General features: G+C 44.9%; 1 long non-coding RNA gene across 1 annotated transcript; it reads right to left on the bottom strand.

Annotated features, from left to right (window-relative positions):
- Positions 1-3,480: 3,480 nt before the first annotated feature.
- LOC117507599 lies at positions 3,481-17,317 on the bottom strand. The gene is made up of 3 exons (XR_004559784.1): positions 17,222-17,317; positions 4,200-4,205; positions 3,481-3,491 (listed from the first exon to the last, which is right to left on the bottom strand). It is a non-coding gene; the product is annotated as an uncharacterized LOC117507599 (long non-coding RNA).
- Between the last annotated feature and the right edge of the window lie 884 nt (positions 17,318-18,201).

Below are 18,201 nucleotides of genomic sequence, written 5' to 3'. Positions count from 1 at the left end.
TCAGTGCAAAAAAGCTAATACTTGGTACCAATGGAAAGACTGATGTTTTGTCTACAAACGACCACAAGCTCGACCGGATCCAGCCATCTTTGTGATCAGCAGAGGAATCAAAACATCTGGTCTCGGTGGTGTGCACGCGTTTTCTGACTCACTCCTTCGTGCAAGTGTGAAAGTGACTATCTCTAAGAAGTAGGAAAGGTGAGTTAGCCAGTCAGTGTCATTGGTTCTAGAGTGGGAAAATACTTACTTACTTACTTGGGTAGAAAATGTCAATGTGTTATGTCTTGCTGTTTAATTGCTGCACACATTTATCTCTTACACACCTCTCTGCAGCTTCTCTCCCCCTGCCATCCCCTCATTACCCCATCCCCGTAGAGACGGTGCCTGCTCCCAGACTACCAATAACCAGCAAAAATCTATTTAAGCATAAAAATTCAAAAAGAAAAAATAATATAGCACCTTCAACTGCACCACAGACTAAAACAGTTAAATGTGGTCTATTAAACATTAGGTCTCTCTCTTCTAAGTCCCTGTTGGTAAATGATATAATAATTGATCAACATATTAATTTATTCTGCCTTACAGAAACTTGGTTACAGCAGGATGAATATGTTAGTTTAAATGAGTCAACACCCCCGAGTCACACTAACTGTCAGAATGCTCGTAGCACGGGCCGGGGCGGAGGATTAGCAGCAATCTTCCATTCCAGCTTATTAATTAATCAAAAACCCAGACAGAGCTTTAATTCATTTGAAAGCTTGTCTCTTAGTCTTGTCCATCCAAATTGGAAGTCCCAAAAACCAGTTTTATTTGTTATTATCTATCGTCCACCTGGTCGTTACTGTGAGTTTCTCTGTGAATTTTCAGACCTTTTGTCTGACTTAGTGCTTAGCTCAGATAAGATAATTATAGTGGGCGATTTTAACATCCACACAGATGCTGAGAATGACAGCCTCAACACTGCATTTAATCTATTATTAGACTGTATTGGTTTTGCTCAAAAAGTAAATGAGTCCACCCACCACTTTAATCATATCTTAGATCTTGTTCTGACTTATGGTATGGAAATAGAAGACTTAACAGTATTCCCTGAAAACTCCCTTCTGTCTGATCATTTCTTAATAACATTTACATTTACTCTGATGGACTACCCAGCAGTGGGGAATAAGTTTCATTACACTAGAAGTCTTTCAGAAAGCGCTGTAACTAGGTTTAAGGATATGATTCCTTCTTTATGTTCTCTAATGCCATATACCAACACAGTGCAGAGTAGCTACCTAAACTCTGTAAGTGAGATAGAGTATCTCGTCAATAGTTTTACATCCTCATTGAAGACAACTTTGGATGCTGTAGCTCCTCTGAAAAAGAGAGCTTTAAATCAGAAGTGTCTGACTCCGTGGTATAACTCACAAACTCGTAGCTTAAAGCAGATAACCCGTATGTTGGAGAGGAAATGGCGTCTCACTAATTTAGAAGATCTTCACTTAGCCTGGAAAAAGAGTCTGTTGCTCTATAAAAAAGCCCTCCGTAAAGCTAGGACATCTTTCTACTCATCACTAATTGAAGAAAATAAGAACAACCCCAGGTTTCTTTTCAGCACTGTAGCCAGGCTGACAGAGTCAGAGCTCTATTGAGCTGAGTATTCCATTAACTTTAACTAGTAATGACTTCATGACTTTCTTTGCTAACAAAATTTTAACTATTAGAGAAAAAATTACTCATAACCATCCCAAAGACGTATCGTTAGCTTTGGCTGCTTTCAGTGATGCCGGTATTTGGTTAGACTCTTTCTCTCCGATTGTTCTGTCTGAGTTATTTTCATTAGTTACTTCATCCAAACCATCAACATGTTTATTAGACCCCATTCCTACCAGGCTGCTCAAGGAAGCCCTACCATTATTTAATGCTTCGATCTTAAATATGATCAATCTATCTTTGTTAGTTGGCTATGTACCACAGGCTTTTAAGGTGGCAGTAATTAAACCATTACTTAAAAAGCCATCACTTGACCCAGCTATCTTAGCTAATTATAGGCCAATCTCCAACCTTCCTTTTCTCTCAAAAATTCTTGAAAGGGTAGTTGTAAAACAGCTAACTGATCATCTGCAGAGGAATGGTCTATTTGAAGAGTTTCAGTCAGGTTTTAGAATTCATCATAGTACAGAAACAGCATTAGTGAAGGTTACAAATGATCTTCTTATGGCCTCGGACAGTGGACTCATCTCTGTGCTTGTTCTGTTAGACCTCAGTGCTGCTTTTGATACTGTTGACCATAACATTTTATTACAGAGATTAGAGCATGCCATAGGTATTAAAGGCACTGCGCTGCGGTGGTTTGAATCATATTTGTCTAATAGATTACAATTTGTTCATGTAAATGGGGAATCTTCTTCACAGACTAAAGTTAATTATGGAGTTCCACAAGGTTCTGTGCTAGGACCAATTTTATTCACTTTATACATGCTTCCCTTAGGCAGTATTATTAGACGGCATTGCTTAAATTTTCATTGTTACGCAGATGATACCCAGCTTTATCTATCCATGAAGCCAGAGGACACACACCAATTAGCTAAACTGCAGGATTGTCTTACAGACATAAAGACATGGATGACCTCTAATTTCCTGCTTTTAAACTCAGATAAAACTGAAGTTATTGTACTTGGCCCCACAAATCTTAGAAACATGGTGTCTAACCAGATCCTTACTCTGGATGGCATTACCCTGACCTCTAGTAATACTGTGAGAAATCTTGGAGTCATTTTTGATCAGGATATGTCATTCAAAGCGCATATTAAACAAATATGTAGGACTGCTTTTTTGCATTTACGCAATATCTTTAAAATCAGAAAGGTCTTGTCTCAGAGTGATGCTGAAAAACTAATTCATGCATTTATTTCCTCTAGGCTGGACTATTGTAATTCATTATTATCAGGTTGTCCTAAAAGTTCCCTAAAAAGCCTTCAGTTAATTCAAAATGCTGCAGCTAGAGTACTGACGGGGACTAGGAGAGAGCATATCTCACCCATATTGGGCTCTCTTCATTGGCTTCCTGTTAATTCTAGAATAGAATTTAAAATTCTTCTTCTTACTTATAAGGTTTTGAATAATCAGGTCCCATCTTATCTTAGGGACCTCGTAGTACCATATCACCCAAATAGAGCGCTTCGCTCTCAGACTGCAGGCTTACTTGTAGTTCCTAGGGTTTGTAAGAGTAGAATGGGAGGCAGAGCCTTCAGCTTTCAGGCTCCTCTCCTGTGGAACCAGCTCCCAATTCAGATCAGGGAGACAGACACCCTCTCTACTTTTAAGATTAGGCTTAAAACTTTCCTTTTTGCTAAAGCTTATAGTTAGGGCTGGATCAGGTGACCCTGAACCATCCCTTAGTTATGCTGCTATAGACGTAGACTGCTGGGGGGTTCCCATGATGCACTGTTTCTTTCTCTTTTTGCTCTGTATGCACCACTCTGCATTTAATCATTAGTGATCGATCTCTGCTCCCCTCCACAGCATGTCTTTTTCCTGGTTCTCTCCCTCAGCCCCAACCAGTCCCAGCAGAAGACTGTCCCTCCCTGAGCCTGGTTCTGCTGGAGGTTTCTTCCTGTTAAAAGGGAGTTTTTCCTTCCCACTGTAGCCAAGTGCTTGCTCACAGGGGGTCGTTTTGACCGTTGGGGTTTTACATAATTATTGTATGGCCTTGCCTTACAATATAAAGCGCCTTGGGGCAACTGTTTGTTGTGATATGGCGCTATATAAAAAAATTGATTGATTGATTATCTCTGACTCGAAAATTCGCCGGTTGTGGATCGCTGAAGCAGCAGCCTTGTGTCAGGACTTGTGAGCCATGTGGACTTTGGGGGTCATCTCAACATCACGAATGGGCATGAATGTGTGGGCTTTTACTTTTTAATTCGGGAGTAATCTCACCTCCACACTTCATTTTTTGCTCGTAAAAATGTATAACAGTGCCTTTTGAAACTAAGTAAATTCTCATTTAATAAGTATAATTTATATTATTTTGTGTTCAAAACACATTCTCGGGCACAACGTGTATCATTCTGCATTAGGGCTCCAGCCAGATGCCAGGAATGCCCCCAAAGTGACACAGAGTGTCGTGATCCAGAACCGGGCAAAGTGATCCATTTCCGGTAAATATTTGCACCACATATAATGTGGCTTCACACTTTAAGTAGAAGGGCTACCCCATCCTGACTTTTTCAGCTAGATAACATCCAAATACCCAATACAACAATACACAATAAAGGATATGCAGTTGCATTATGGCTCCGTATAGCGGGACTTTAAAAAAAGTGATCCAGAACTGGGCAACTGACTGTACAGAGTGCTGAGCTCCTGACACCAGTCAGCAACCAAACATCCAGTGCGTGTCCAATAATTCTGTTCGTGCAATTAATGTGTGAGTTATTTTTTATACTGTACATGTACTGAAGTGAAATTCAGCACTGCAAAACCTCTGTTTGTATACGTATTTTTGTCAAAATGTGTGTGTGTGTGTGTGTGTGTGTGTGTGTGTGTGTGTGTGTATTTTATGGCTTTATTACCTCCCGCCAAGGAGGTTATGTTTTCGGTCACGTGTGTTTGTTTGTCTGTCTGTCAGCAGGATAACTCAAAAAGTTTTGAATGGATTTTGATGAAATTTTGTGGAGTGGTTGGAAATGACAAGAGGAACAAGTGATTAAATTTTAGTGGTGATCCGGATCCAAGAATTTTTTAAAGGATTCTTCACCATTGCGGGATAGGGGGAATTTTGACATTCTAGTTTCTAACTCCACAAAAACAAGGCAGAAAGGCTTGAAAAAAATTAGGGTGTAACATAGTCAAATGTTCTATCAAACAACAAAGTTTGGTGATGATCGGATCCGGATTCTGGATCTGGTGATCCAGAATATGCAAAAATATAGGAAAAATAGAAAATGTGTCAGTGTGAGGTGACACATGAAGCTAGATATGCACAACTAACACCAAATTGTAGCTGAATCTGTACTGATTCAGTAAGGTGTCATCAGATTTGATGTAGCTTCAAATGTTATGGAGCTAAATCCAGAAGAAAACCGCCATTACCGAAAAATCGTTTTTATACAATAACTTTTCAACTAATAAAGACATAAAAGTTCTAGTGGTATGTTTTCATGGTCAAGGATGTCAAATATACAGGAAAGAAAAGTGTATGTATCATAGTTTTGGTTGTAACACTGAATTGTTGAATAGATCACTGTGCCAAGGAGGGAATGTCTTTAGGGTCAGTGACCCTATGGCCTTGGCGGAGGTTTGCACTCTCTGAGTGCTTCTAGTTTTCACATGAAACATACTTATTCTGAAAACGTGACTAAATCGGTGGCGTAGTGAACAAAACAAATGAACCCTTCTTCTTTTGTGGTGTTTTCTTTTGCAGCTGGCATGCTTATTGTTGCACTGGTGCTACCTGCTGCATCAGTCTGTTTATAGCAGTACTAAATCCTCTCGAGTTCAGTGTCTTTCAAGTATTTAAATGCCAACACTTTCCCCTCTCACTTGACCTCATGGCTAGAATACAACCCCTGGCAAAAATTATGGAATCACCGGCCTCGGAGGATGTTCATTCAGTTGTTTAATTTTGTAGAAAAAAAGCAGATCACAGACAAGACACAAAACTAAAGTCATTTCAAATGGCAACTTTCTGGCTTTAAGAAACACTATAAGAAATCAAGAAAAAAAGATTGTGGCAGTCAGTAACGGTTACTTTTTTAGACCAAGCAGAGGAAAAAAATATGGAATCACTCAATTCTGAGGAAAAAATTATGGAATCACCCTGTAAATTTTCATCCCCAAAACTAACACCTGCATCATATCAGATCTGCTCGTTAGTCTGCATCTAAAAGGAGTGAACACACCTTGGAGAGCTGTTGCACCAAGTGGACTGACATGAATCATGGCTCCAACACGAGAGATGTCAATTGAAACATAGGAGAGGATTATCAAACTCTTAAAAGAGGGTAAATCATCACGCAGTGTTGCAAAAGATGTTGGTTGTTCACAGTCAGCTGTGTCTAAACTCTGGACCAAATACAAATAACATGGGAAGGTTGTTAAAGGCAAACATACTGGTAGACCAAGGAAGACAAAGCGTCAAGACAGAAAACTTAAAGCAATATGTCTCAAAAATTGAAAAATGTACAACAAAACAAATGAGGAACGAATGGGAGGAAACTGGAGTCAACGTCTGTGACCGAACTGTAAGAAACCGCCTAAAGGAAATGGGATTTACATACAGAAAAGCTAAACGAAAGGCATCATTAACACCTAAACAGAAAAAACAAGGTTACAATGGGCTAAGGAAAAGCAATTGTGGACTGTGGATGACTGGATGAAAGTCATATTCAGTGATGAATCTCGAATCTGCATTGGGCAAGGTGATGATGCTGGAACTTTTGTTTGGTGCCTTTCCAGTGAGATTTATAAAGATGACTGCCTGAAGAGAACATGTAAATTTCCACAGTCATTGATGATATGGGGCTGCATGTCAGGTAAAGGCACTGGGGAGATGGCTGTCATTACATCATCAATAAATGCACAAGTTTATGTTGATATTTTGGACAATTGAAAGGATGTTTGGGGATGATGAAATCATTTTTCAAGATGATAATGCATCTTGCCATAGAGCAAAAACTGCAAAAACATTCCTTGCAAAAAGACACATAGGGTCAGTGTCAGTGAGCAGATCTGATTTGATGCAGGTGTTAATTTGGGGGATGAAAATTTACAGGGTGATTCCATAATTTTTTCCTCAGAATTGAGTGATTCCATATTTTTTTCCTCTGCTTGGTCTAAAAAAGTAACCGTTACTGACTGCCACAATCTTTTTTTCTTGATTTCTTTTAGTGTTTCTTAAAGCCAGAAAGTTGCCATTTGAAATGACTTTTAGTTTTGTGTCATGTCTGTGATCTGCTTTTTTTCTACAAAATTAAACAACTGAATGAACATCCTCCGAGGCTGGTGATTCCATAATTTTTGCCAGGGGTTGTAGTTGCTACAGAAACTTCTGTCAGGCCTTACAATTGATTTCCTTCAGTTTTTACTCTTAATAGATAAACCATTTAAAAAATGATGTGTTATATTTTGCCTGCATGCTGAAATCGGCCTAAATATTAATAAAGTCACTGTTTTATACCACAGATGTCATTTTCTTTAAATGATTTACACATACTTGTATGAAGTTCCAGTATATTTCAGAGCTCATTGCACGTTAAAGAAAGACACTTGAAGAGTTGTTTTTGTTGTGAAAGTGTAGGTACACGGACCCACAACAGGGGGCGCAAATGAACGGACAATGGAGTAGGTCAAATAACAATAATTTACTGTTGCGTATGTGCACAACCAATACAACAGATTACAACACTAGACAGGAGTCAAATCACAAAGGTGTCGTGTGGGCAGGCTCGAAGATAGGAGACACCTGTCCAAAGCAGAGCCGGAACCACACGATTTCCTCTGCCACCAGACCTTGGGAATACTGGAGCCGCCAAGTCCCGAACTCCCAGGTGGCCACTGCCTCCGCGTGTCGGATCTGGTACTGCTGGCGAGGAACAAAAAGCAGTTAAATGAGGGCGCGTTTGCACCCAGCAATCCGTATGGCAGGAAAGCTACCTCCACCTCTCGTTGGAAAAGTAGTTCACAATACAACACTCAAGTAACAAAAGGATACTGTCTCACAGTCAGCTGAGGTACGTTACCTTCAAGGTAGAACAATATCTCGGCAAAGAGGTGGAGATGTCGTCTGGCTGATATACCAACACTGATCCTGATGAATGGTGACAGCTGTCAAAGATGATGAGCGTCAGCTGTCACCCTGGCTGCTCCTGTGAGGCGGCAGCGCCCTCTGGTGCCTGGAGCCCGCACTCCAGGCCGGGCGCCCTCTGGTGGTGGTGGGCCAGCAGTACATCCTCTTCAGCGGCCCACACAACAGGACCCCCCCCTCAACGGGCGCCTCCCGGCGCCCGACCAGGCTTGTCCGGGTGGCGGCGGTAGAAATCGGCCAGGAGGGCCGGGTCCAGGATGAAGCTCCTCTTCACCCAGGAGCGTTCTTCAGGTCCGTACCCCTCCAAGTCCACCAAATACTGGAAGCCCCAGCCCATCCTGCGGACATCCAAGAGCCGGCGCACAGTCCAAGCCGGCTCGCCATCGATGATCCGGGCAGGAGGTGGTGCCGGACCCGGTGTACAGAGGGGTGAGGTGTGATGGGGCTTGATCCTTGACACGTGAAACACGGGATGGATCCGCAGTGAGGCCGGAAGCTGAAGCCTCACTGCGGCGGGACTGATGACCTTGAGGATTTTAAAGGGACCTATGTATCGTTCCTGTAGTTTTGGTGAGGCCACTTGGAGTGGAATGTCCTTGTTTGACAACCACACTTCCTGCCCTGGACGATACGTAGGTGTCGGGGTCCGCCGACGGTCTGCATGGGCCTTTGTCCTCATCCGGGCCTTCAGCAAAGCAGAACGGGCGGCTCGCCACACCCGACGGCACTTCCGCAGGTGGGCCTGGACCGAGGGCACACCGACCTCTCCCTCAACCACCGGAAACAACGGGGGCTGATACCCTAGACATACCTCAAAAGGGGAGAGGCCGGTGGCTGACGACACTTGGCTGTTGTGGGCATACTTGATCCAGGCCAGATGGGTACTCCAGGCCGCCGGGTGTGTGGCTGTCACGCAACGCAGGGTCTGCTCCATCTCTTGGTTGGCCCGTTCTGCTTGCCCGTTGGTTTGGGGATGATACCCAGATGAGAGACTGACCGTGGCCCCCAGTTCCCGGCAGAAGCTCCTCCAGACGTGCGAGGAGAACTGGGGACCGCGATCGGAGACGATGTCTGTTGGGATCCCATGCAGCCGGACGACGTGGTGGACCAGGAGGTCCGCTGTCTCCTGGGCCGTTGGGAGCTTCGGGAGGGCCACGAAGTGGGCCGCCTTGGAGAATCGGTCCACTATCGTGAGGATGACGTGTTGCCCTGGGACGGCGGGAAGCCCGTGACAAAATCCAGGCCGATGTGAGACCAGGGGCGATGAGGCACGGGCAGCGGCTGTAGCAATCCCGATACCTTGCGATGGTCGGCCTTGCCCCTGGCGCAGGTGATACAGGCTTGGATATAATCCCGGACGTCGGCCTCCAGGGACGCCCACCAGAAGCGCTGCCGGACAACTGCCACGGTTCTTCGCACCCCTGGATGACAGGAGAGCTTAGAGCCGTGACAGAAGTCCAGGACTGCAGCCCTAGCTTCTGGTGGGACGTAAAGTCTATTCTTCGGCCCGGTTCCGGGGTCCGGGCTTCGTGCCAGGGCCTCCCGGACGGTTCTCTGTACGTCCCAGGTGAGGGTGGCCACGATAGTGGTCTCCGGGATGATGGGTTCCGGTGGATCCGACAACTCCGTTTTGACTTCGTCTTCATGTACCCGGGACAAGGCATCCGATCTCTGGTTTTTGGTCCCGGGACGGTAGGTGATCCGGAAGTCAAAACGGCCGAAGAACAGTGACCAGCGGGCTTGCCTGGGTTTCAGCCGCTTGGCGGTCCTGATATACTCCAGGTTCCGGTGGTCAGTGAAAACCGTGAATGGCACGGACATTCCCTCCAACAGATGTCTCCACTCTTCAAGGGCCTCTTTCACCGCAAGGAGCTCTCGATTGCCGACGTCATAGTTCCGTTCGGCCGGGGTCAACCTGCGGGAAAAATAGGCACACGGGTGAAGGACCTTATCGGTCTTTCCGCTCTGGGAGAGCACAGCTCCTATCCCTGAGTCCGAGGCGTCCACTTCAACCACCAACTGGCGACTAGGATCGGGCTGCACCAGAACAGGTGCAGACGAGAAGCGCCGTTTCAACTCTTTGAACGCGGCATCGCAACGATCCGACCAGGTGAAGGGGACTTTTGGTGAGGTCAGGACTGTCAGGGGGCTAACTACCTGACTATAGCCCTTGATAAACCTCCTGTAGAAATTAGCAAAGCCGAGGAACTGTTGCAGCTTCCTACGGCTAGTGGGTTGGGGCCAGTCTCTCACCGCCGCAACCTTGGCCGGATCAGGAGCGACGGAGTTGGGGGAGATGATAAACCCCAGGAAGGACAAAGATGTGCGGTGAAACTCACACTTCTTGCCCTTCACAAACAGCCGGTTCTCCAACAACCGCTGCAGGACCTGACGTACATGCCGGACATGAGTCTCAGGATCCGGAGAAAAGATGAGTATATCGTCTAGATATACGAAGACGAATCGGTGCAGGAAATCCTCCCGCAAGACATCATTAACTAATGCTTGGAACGTCGCGGGGGCGTTTGTGAGGCCGAACGGCATGACCAGGTACTCAAAGTGACCTAATGGGGTGTTGAATGCCGTCTTCCATTCGTCTCCCTTCCGGATCCGAACCAGGTGATACGCATTTCTAAGATCCAGCTTAGTAAAAATTTTGGCTCCATGCAGGGGGGTGAACACGGAATCTAATAATGGCAACGGGTATCGGTTGCGAACCGTAATCTCATTCAGCCCCCTGTAATCAATACATGGACGAAGTCCGCCATCTTTCTTGCCCACAAAAAGAAACCTGCCCCCATCGGGGAGGTGGAGTTCCGGATCAGCCCGGCAGCTAATGAGTCCCGGATGTAGGTCTCCATTGATTCGCGCTCAGGTCGTGAGAGGTTGTACAGCCTGCTGGACGGGAACTCAGCGCCTGGAACCAAATCAATGGCACAATCGTACGGACGGTGCGGGGGAAGGGTGAGTGCCAGATCCTTGCTGAAGACGTCAGCAAGATCGTGGTACTCAACCGGCACTGCCGTCAGATTGGGAGGGACTTTGACCTCCTCCTTAGCCTGGGAACCGGGAGGAACCGAGGATCGTAAACACACCCGATGGCAGGTTTCGCTCCACTGAACCACCACCCCAGACGGCCAATCGATCCGGGGATTGTGCTTTAACATCCATGGGATGCCCAAAATCACGCGGGAGGTAGGAGTTACAAAAAACTCAATCTCCTCCCGGTGGTTTCCAGACACTACCAGAGTTACTGGTGGTGTCTTGTGTGTGAGTAAAGGGAGGAGGGTGCCATCTAATGCCCGCACCTGCAATGGCGTAGGAAGCGCCACCAGAGGGAGCCCTACCTCCTTTGCCCATCTGCTGTCTAGCAGATTCTCTTCTGACCCCGTGTCCACCAGTGCTTGGGCTTGAAGGGTTAAATCCCCGCTCAGGATTGTGACTGGGAGTCGTGTGGCAATTTGTGTGTGTCTCACTTGAATGTCTTGACCCCCCCCTTAGCCCAGTCTCTAAGGGCGAGTGTTGACGTTTTGGCCGTTTGGGGCAGTCTCTCTGTGTGTGCTCTGTTGAGCTGCAGAGAAAACACTCTCCATGGATCAGCCTCCCCATTTTGGCCCTGTGCGTTTCCCTAACAACGTCAACAGGGGGAGCTGTTGCCCCACAAAGCGCTGCGGCTGTGGAGCGTGGGGAGGGCGGCCCCTTTTCGAACCCGGAAGGGAGAGGGGCGGCGCGTATCCGGTCACGTCCTTCGCCTCGCTCCCGACGGCGTTCCTCTAACCGATTGTCTAATCGTATAACGAGATCAATAAGCCCGTCTAAATCCCGCGGTTCGTCCTTGGCCACCAGGAGCTCCTTCAGGACCAATGACAGTCCGTTTACGAAGGCGGCACGGAGGGCAGTGTTATTCCAGCCGGACCTCGCAGCCGCGATGCGGAAGTCGTCTGCATAAACAGCTGCGCTCCGGCGCCCCTGTCTCATTGACAGCAGCACGGCTGAAGCGGTCTCTCCTCTATTTGGGTGATCGAACACTGTTCTGAACTCCCTCACAAACCCATTATATGTCAGAAGGAGCCGTGAATTTTGCTCCCAAAGCGCTGTAGCCCAAGCGCGTGCCTTGCCGCGAAGCAGATTAATTACATAAGCTATCTTACTAGCATCAGTCGCGTACATGACGGGACGTTGTGCGAAGACGAGCGAACACTGCATAAGAAAATCCGCGCATGTCTCCACACAACCACCGTACGGCTCTGGAGGGCTTATGTATGCTTCAGGGGAAGGTGGGAGGGGTCGTTGAACGACCTGTGGAACGTCACTGTTACGCACAGGGTCGACAGGAGGTAGAGCTGCAGCAGCGCCCTGAGGGCGCGCTTCCACCTGCGCGGCGAGAGCCTCCACCCTGCGGTTAAGGAGGATGTTCTGCTCGGTCGTTAAATCCAACCGAGCCGTGAAAGCGGTGAGGATCCGCTGCAACTCACCGATCATTCCTCCTGCGGACGCCTGTGCGCCCTGTTCTTCCATTGGCCGTTCAACAGCCGGTTGACGCCCCTCGGGGTCCATGACGTTGGCCGAGATATCCTGTTGTGAAAGTGTAGGTACACGGACCCACAACAGGGGGCGCAAATGAACGGACAATGGAGTAGGTCAAATAACAATTTACTGTTGCGAATGTGCACAACCAATACAACAGATTACAACACTAGACAGGAGTCAAATCACAAAGGTGTCGTGTGGGCAGGCTCGAAGATAGGAGACACCTGTCCAAAGCAGAACCGGAACCACACGATTTCCTCCGCCACCAGACCCCGGGAATACTGGAGCCGCCAAGTCCCGAACTCCCAGGTGGCCACTGCCTCCGCGTGTCGGATCTGGTACTGCTGGCGAGGAACAAAAAGCAGTTAAATGAGGGCGCGTTTGCACCCAGCAATCCGTATGGCAGGAAAGCTACCTCCACCTCTCGTTGGAAAAGTAGTTCACAATACAACGCTCAAGTAACAAAAGGATACTCTCTCACAGTCAGCTGAGGTACGTTACCTTCAAGGTAGAACGATATCTCGGCAAAGAGGTGGAGATGTCGTCTGGCTGATATACCAACACTGATCCTGATGAATGGTGACAGCTGTCAAAGATGATGAGCGTCAGCTGTCACCCTGGCTGCTCCTGTGAGGCGGCAGCGCCCTCTGGTGCCTGGAGCCCGCACTCCAGGCCGGGCGCCCTCTGGTGGTGGTGGGCCAGCAGTACCTCCTCTTCAGCGGCCCACACAACAGTTTTAGCAAGTTCAGTGATATCTGTCCATTGCTATGGCATTTATAGTAAGTACATATTCTATAGCACGAGGCAGGTATCACTGAAAGAATGTCTGTAGAGACAGATTCTTTTATTACAGTCAGGTTTCCACATACCCCATCATACAAAAAACATAAAATGGAAAGTCATGACTAGGGCTGCAACAACGAATCGATAAAATCGATAAAATCGATAAAATTCGATTACGACAGGCGTTGGCAACACATTGCGTCATCGATGCGTTGTGTCGAGCAATTATGGCGCCAGAAGCGACCAGTGCACAGAGCAGATCAGACGCTGTTTCGTAGAAGAACTACACAGTTAGAATATGGCAGAAGCAAGTAGACAGAAGAAAGTTAAGACTTCAAAAGTGTGGGAGCACTTTACGTTAACGCAAAGACGTTTGTTAACTGCAGCATTTGCAAGTCGGACCTCGCGTGGCACGGGAGTACGACGGTAATGATGCATGTCAAACGAAAGCATGTCGGAGTCATCAACGAGGAAGGGGAGAGCTCAGTGTCTGGGCAAGTTAACAAATGTTTGTTTTTGTTTAAGCAGTCTCAGTATGACAAGTCAGGCAGTGATATGAAGCTAGTCAGGCTCAGGCTGTCTGCGCGTCTCCCAGAGCAGTGAGGTGAGGGGCAGAGAGTGAGAGAAAAAGAAAACAGTAACAGCACCGACAGTTTTTTATTAATGTTGTCAAAGTTCGACCATCGACATTAACGCTTGTCCGATTGTCCGGGACAAGTGTAAAATGTGATCGGACAAGTAATAGCTCTAAATCATTGTCCGACCGGACAAGTGGCATTTTTTTTGTTGTTGTTTTTTGTTTTGTTTTAAAACATTCAAATTCTCACACAACTGGCCTCTCCCCCACAGACAGAGAGACGAGCAGCGCTGCAGCGGGGGAAAAAAAACTCTGTCAAAGTTTTCACATAAAACGAGCTCCAGAAATTCATTTATAGGCTTTATTTTACAGTTGAAAGCCTTCATGTTTCCAAAGTTTGCTGAGAGAGAGAGAGATATGTGGGATGAGTGACATGTCATTGTGAAATGACCACATAGTTTACAAGTTATACAGAGAATGTTGCACATATAATGAGTCAGGCTACAGTTTTTGATTTAGGTTTTATGGTTAACTGGTTATGCTAATTGCTCATTTGCAGCAATAAAAATGCCTCTCTTTTTCACCATATATTTTATAACATTTATATGCTTCAATGTTGTTTTATGGCAACTCAGCCCTTTGATAAAGCAATGCCATTTGAAATAATTATTTTTGTTCTTTATTATAAACTGTTTTATTCTTTATTATTTTATATTTCAACAGCCAAGGGACATTTGACAATTTCTTGATTTTCAAGTATTTTAAGTTTTCAAATAATGTTCTGTTAAATAAAGTGATGGAAGGAGAGAAAAAATGTTTCCCTGGCACATTTTTAAAAAATTCCCCGCTAATCCAATTAATCAATGAATCGTGTCGAAACCCCATCAGATTAATCGATGATCCAAATAATCGTTTGTTGCAGTCCTAGTCGTGACATTAGGTCTCTCTAGTGGCCCAAAATGTCTCTAAAATGCTCAAAACCTGTGGGCCACACCAGGGGCACTTCCCCTGGACTCTGCTGGGGGACTGCGGGCCCCCCGCTGATTTTCAGAGGCTGTTTTTTTGTTTGCCCGTTCTCATCCCTGAGGCAATCCCTGGTCACCCAAGTGCCCATGAGGTACAGATATCCAAAGATAGCTCTAGATACAATGCTAATGTATAGGGTGCAACTATGGACCCCAGGTCTTTGGTTCTATTGCATTCTATTGGGCAGCGCAGTCTTGTTTGAGTGTGAGCACCAGAGTGTTAAAATATGTATATGATGTAATTTCTCTACTTCTGGAGACAAAAACAACATTTTCTCTGAGGCTTTGGGCAAATAACACACAAAGTGAAAATGCAAAAAAAAAAAAGTGACAATGCGGTGGGAAAGTGGACATGCATTGCAGTTTGTTTATGACCCGGAGCACAAACATGTTGAGGCAGTTTTGCAGGCGAGAGAACGTAGCTACTCTGTCTAGCTCTGTAGGCTAACACTTACTGACATGACATCTCCCATTCACCTCGTCTTCCCTTCTCTAGTGGGAACTGAAAAAAAACCCACTTGTTGCGACAGCTTCTGTGATTGCAGCCAAAAACAAACAGTACGCCATTCTCCCATGTGAAATTCTACTGTGTATATATTGCATATCGGGAGCGGCTGTCCCCATAAGCGGTCAAATCCCGCAATATCACACAGGGTTCAAACGAGACTATGCTGCCCTATTAAAAAGAAATCCAACAGAAATTTAAAAAGGACACAAACAAAATACCAAGACTTTATAAATGACCTACAATGTCACTATGGCAGATTTCCTTCAATTGGGCTCAGAGCCGGTGTCCCGGCGAGATGTCATTCCTATCGAGAAGCCAGCCCTCCGCGCAACATGCGCAGTTCTCTTGACCCAGATTGTCACCCATCCCCCCGTCAGAGTTGACGTGCCTCTCATTACCACGCAACTGCGCATGCGCAATTTTTTTCCTGCGACAGACTCTCTGACCGAGCGGCCGAAGTAAAGTAAGTTTAGTTTTTGCAAGTAAATACGACAGCAATAAGTGTTTTTTCATTTTTAAAAAGTTAAAATTTGCATGTGCACGCTGTATTTACAGCACAATATTGTCGGCACGCTCAAGATGACAGAACATTCACACGTGGAGCTGAGCTCTCACCAAAGGAAACACGTGAAAATACAACCGCAATACGTGGACCTTTGTGTATCCTTGCTGCTTTGTCTGGTTAGCCACTTTATTGCACCATTTTTTGTGTTATACAGTCAGGTTATTTAGCTTCACAACAAAATATGCATATTTTTACAGTTAGTCATTATGGAGAGTACATATGAGGACATTTGCAACTACATCTCTCTGGGAAAATACCCAGAAGGGTATTCCAAATCTCAGACATCTACTCTGAGAAGATATGAGGAAAAATTTACCTTAAGACGTACATATCTTTTCAATGTGCCATTCATATATATACAGTATGTTCTTTCACTGTCTTTGTTTAACTTTATATGGATGCTTGTTGCAGAAGAGTTCTTTTTTTTGGAAACAGAAAGGCAGTCAAATCCAAAAAAGATGCAAGACAACTGCAGTGGCTTGCAAAAATATTCAGCCCCTTTATATGTCATGCTTTTTAATTTGTTTATGCCATTTCACATGCAAAAAGCAAATCGGGCTTCTCAATATTAAAATTTTTAAAATTTTCTTCCTTAAACTCAAAGCAAATCTCTACAACCTAATATAAATTAATTCAAAATATAAAAGCCAAGATGATGGGTTGCATAAGTAACGGGCCCCTTTGGTATAATGCCTGTAAATAGTTTTATTGCCAGTTTTCTTCATGCAAGTCAGGGGATGGATACATGAACATTTCCAAGCCACTGAATATGTCTTGGACTTTATTTACATCAATTATGAAGGAATGCAAAGAGTATGGCACTCAATGGTAAATCTGTATGAAGTAGACAGTTCTCAAAAACTGAGTGACTGTGCAAGAAGGTGGAGAGTGAGGAAAGACACCCAGACAACTCAGAAGAGGCTAGGCTTCTGTGGCTGTGATTGGAGAAAATGTGCATAGTGTGTGTTTTGCATTTTGTATCACCAGTTATACAGCTTCATGGTGAAGTGGTGAAGTGGAGCAGAGAAGGATTATCTTTCATCAAAGCATCAAATCTGTTTGCATCCCAGATGTACCTTCTGGCAAATTGTAGCTGAACTTTCAGCTCTTCTTTTTAAGAAAATCCTCCTCTATACCACTTCATCAAGAAGCTGTATAACTGGGGATACAAAATACAAAACATGTACTATGCACAATTTCTACAATCACAGCCACAGAAACCTATAACTTCTTCTGGGTTGGTGGCTTTCCTCACTCTTCTCCTTCTTGCAGACTCACTCGGTTTTTGTGAACTGTCTACTCCACACAGATTTACCATAGAGTGCCATGCTGTTTGTATTTCTTCATAATTGATGTAAATAAAGTCTAAGACATATTCAGTGACTTGGAAATGTTCATGTATCCATCCCCTGACTCGTCTGAAGAAAACTGGCTATAAAACTGGTTATTTACAGTTATTATGACAAAGGGTCCCATTACTTATGCAACCCATCAACTTGGCTTTTATATTTTTAATTAATTTATATCAAGTTGTAGAAATTTGGTTTGAAGTTGAGTTTAAGGGTTGATAATATTCGAAAGTTTTATACTGAGAAGCCTGATTTACTTTTTACATTTGAAATGGCATAAATAAGTTAAAATGCGTGAAATTCCAAGGGTCCGAATACTTTGCAAACCACCGTATTTGATGAATTTCACTCCTCTCCCATTGGGGGCCACATAGGGACAGTAAAAACATGTGCTCCAGGTTTTACTAGCATGGCATGACTGTTTGACACATTGACACAAGGGTATGTATCTTGGTGTTATGTATGTATCTTGGTGTTATGTGTTTTTGCACAAAAGTCACCTGGTTGTGACAGTTTTTTTTATTAAAGGTCTCACAATGTGACAGTTGCCAGCGATCAGAAAAACCTTTGACAGCTGCACAACCCTTAGAAAATATAAAAGGTAAATTTTACCCAGTGTTTATTTTTATTATACTTTTTTGTATCAACTTATACGTAATTCCTTTATGTTTTGGTATTTGTCGGCTGTCTGGGAGTTGTTTGGAATAGATCTCACTGGACCTCTCCTGAAAACTCGATGGCTATTAGTATATTTTTACAGCCACAGATTATTTTTCTAAATGGGTTGAAGCCTTCCCTTTAAAAACAAAATCATTATCTGAAGTAGCTCAGAAGATCTGACAAACGATCTCTCGCCATGGTTGCCCAACGCGGATTTTATCTGATCAGGGGTGAGAATTTGTGAATGAGGTATGTGCATTTTTGGTACACATACATACCCAATGTACTTTGGTGTTTAAAATGCAGGGGTGGTGGCCAAGTGGTTAATGCCCTTGGTTTCAGTGCAGAAGGTTCCGGGTTCAAATCTCACCCCTTCCACATTTCTCCATGCAATGTGGAGTTGCGTCAGGAA

This window comes from Thalassophryne amazonica, chromosome 3 (genome assembly GCF_902500255.1).
Source record: "Thalassophryne amazonica chromosome 3, fThaAma1.1, whole genome shotgun sequence".
NCBI classification, from domain to species: Eukaryota; Metazoa; Chordata; class Actinopteri; order Batrachoidiformes; family Batrachoididae; genus Thalassophryne; species Thalassophryne amazonica.
This window is presented reverse-complemented; position numbering and strand designations above follow the sequence as displayed.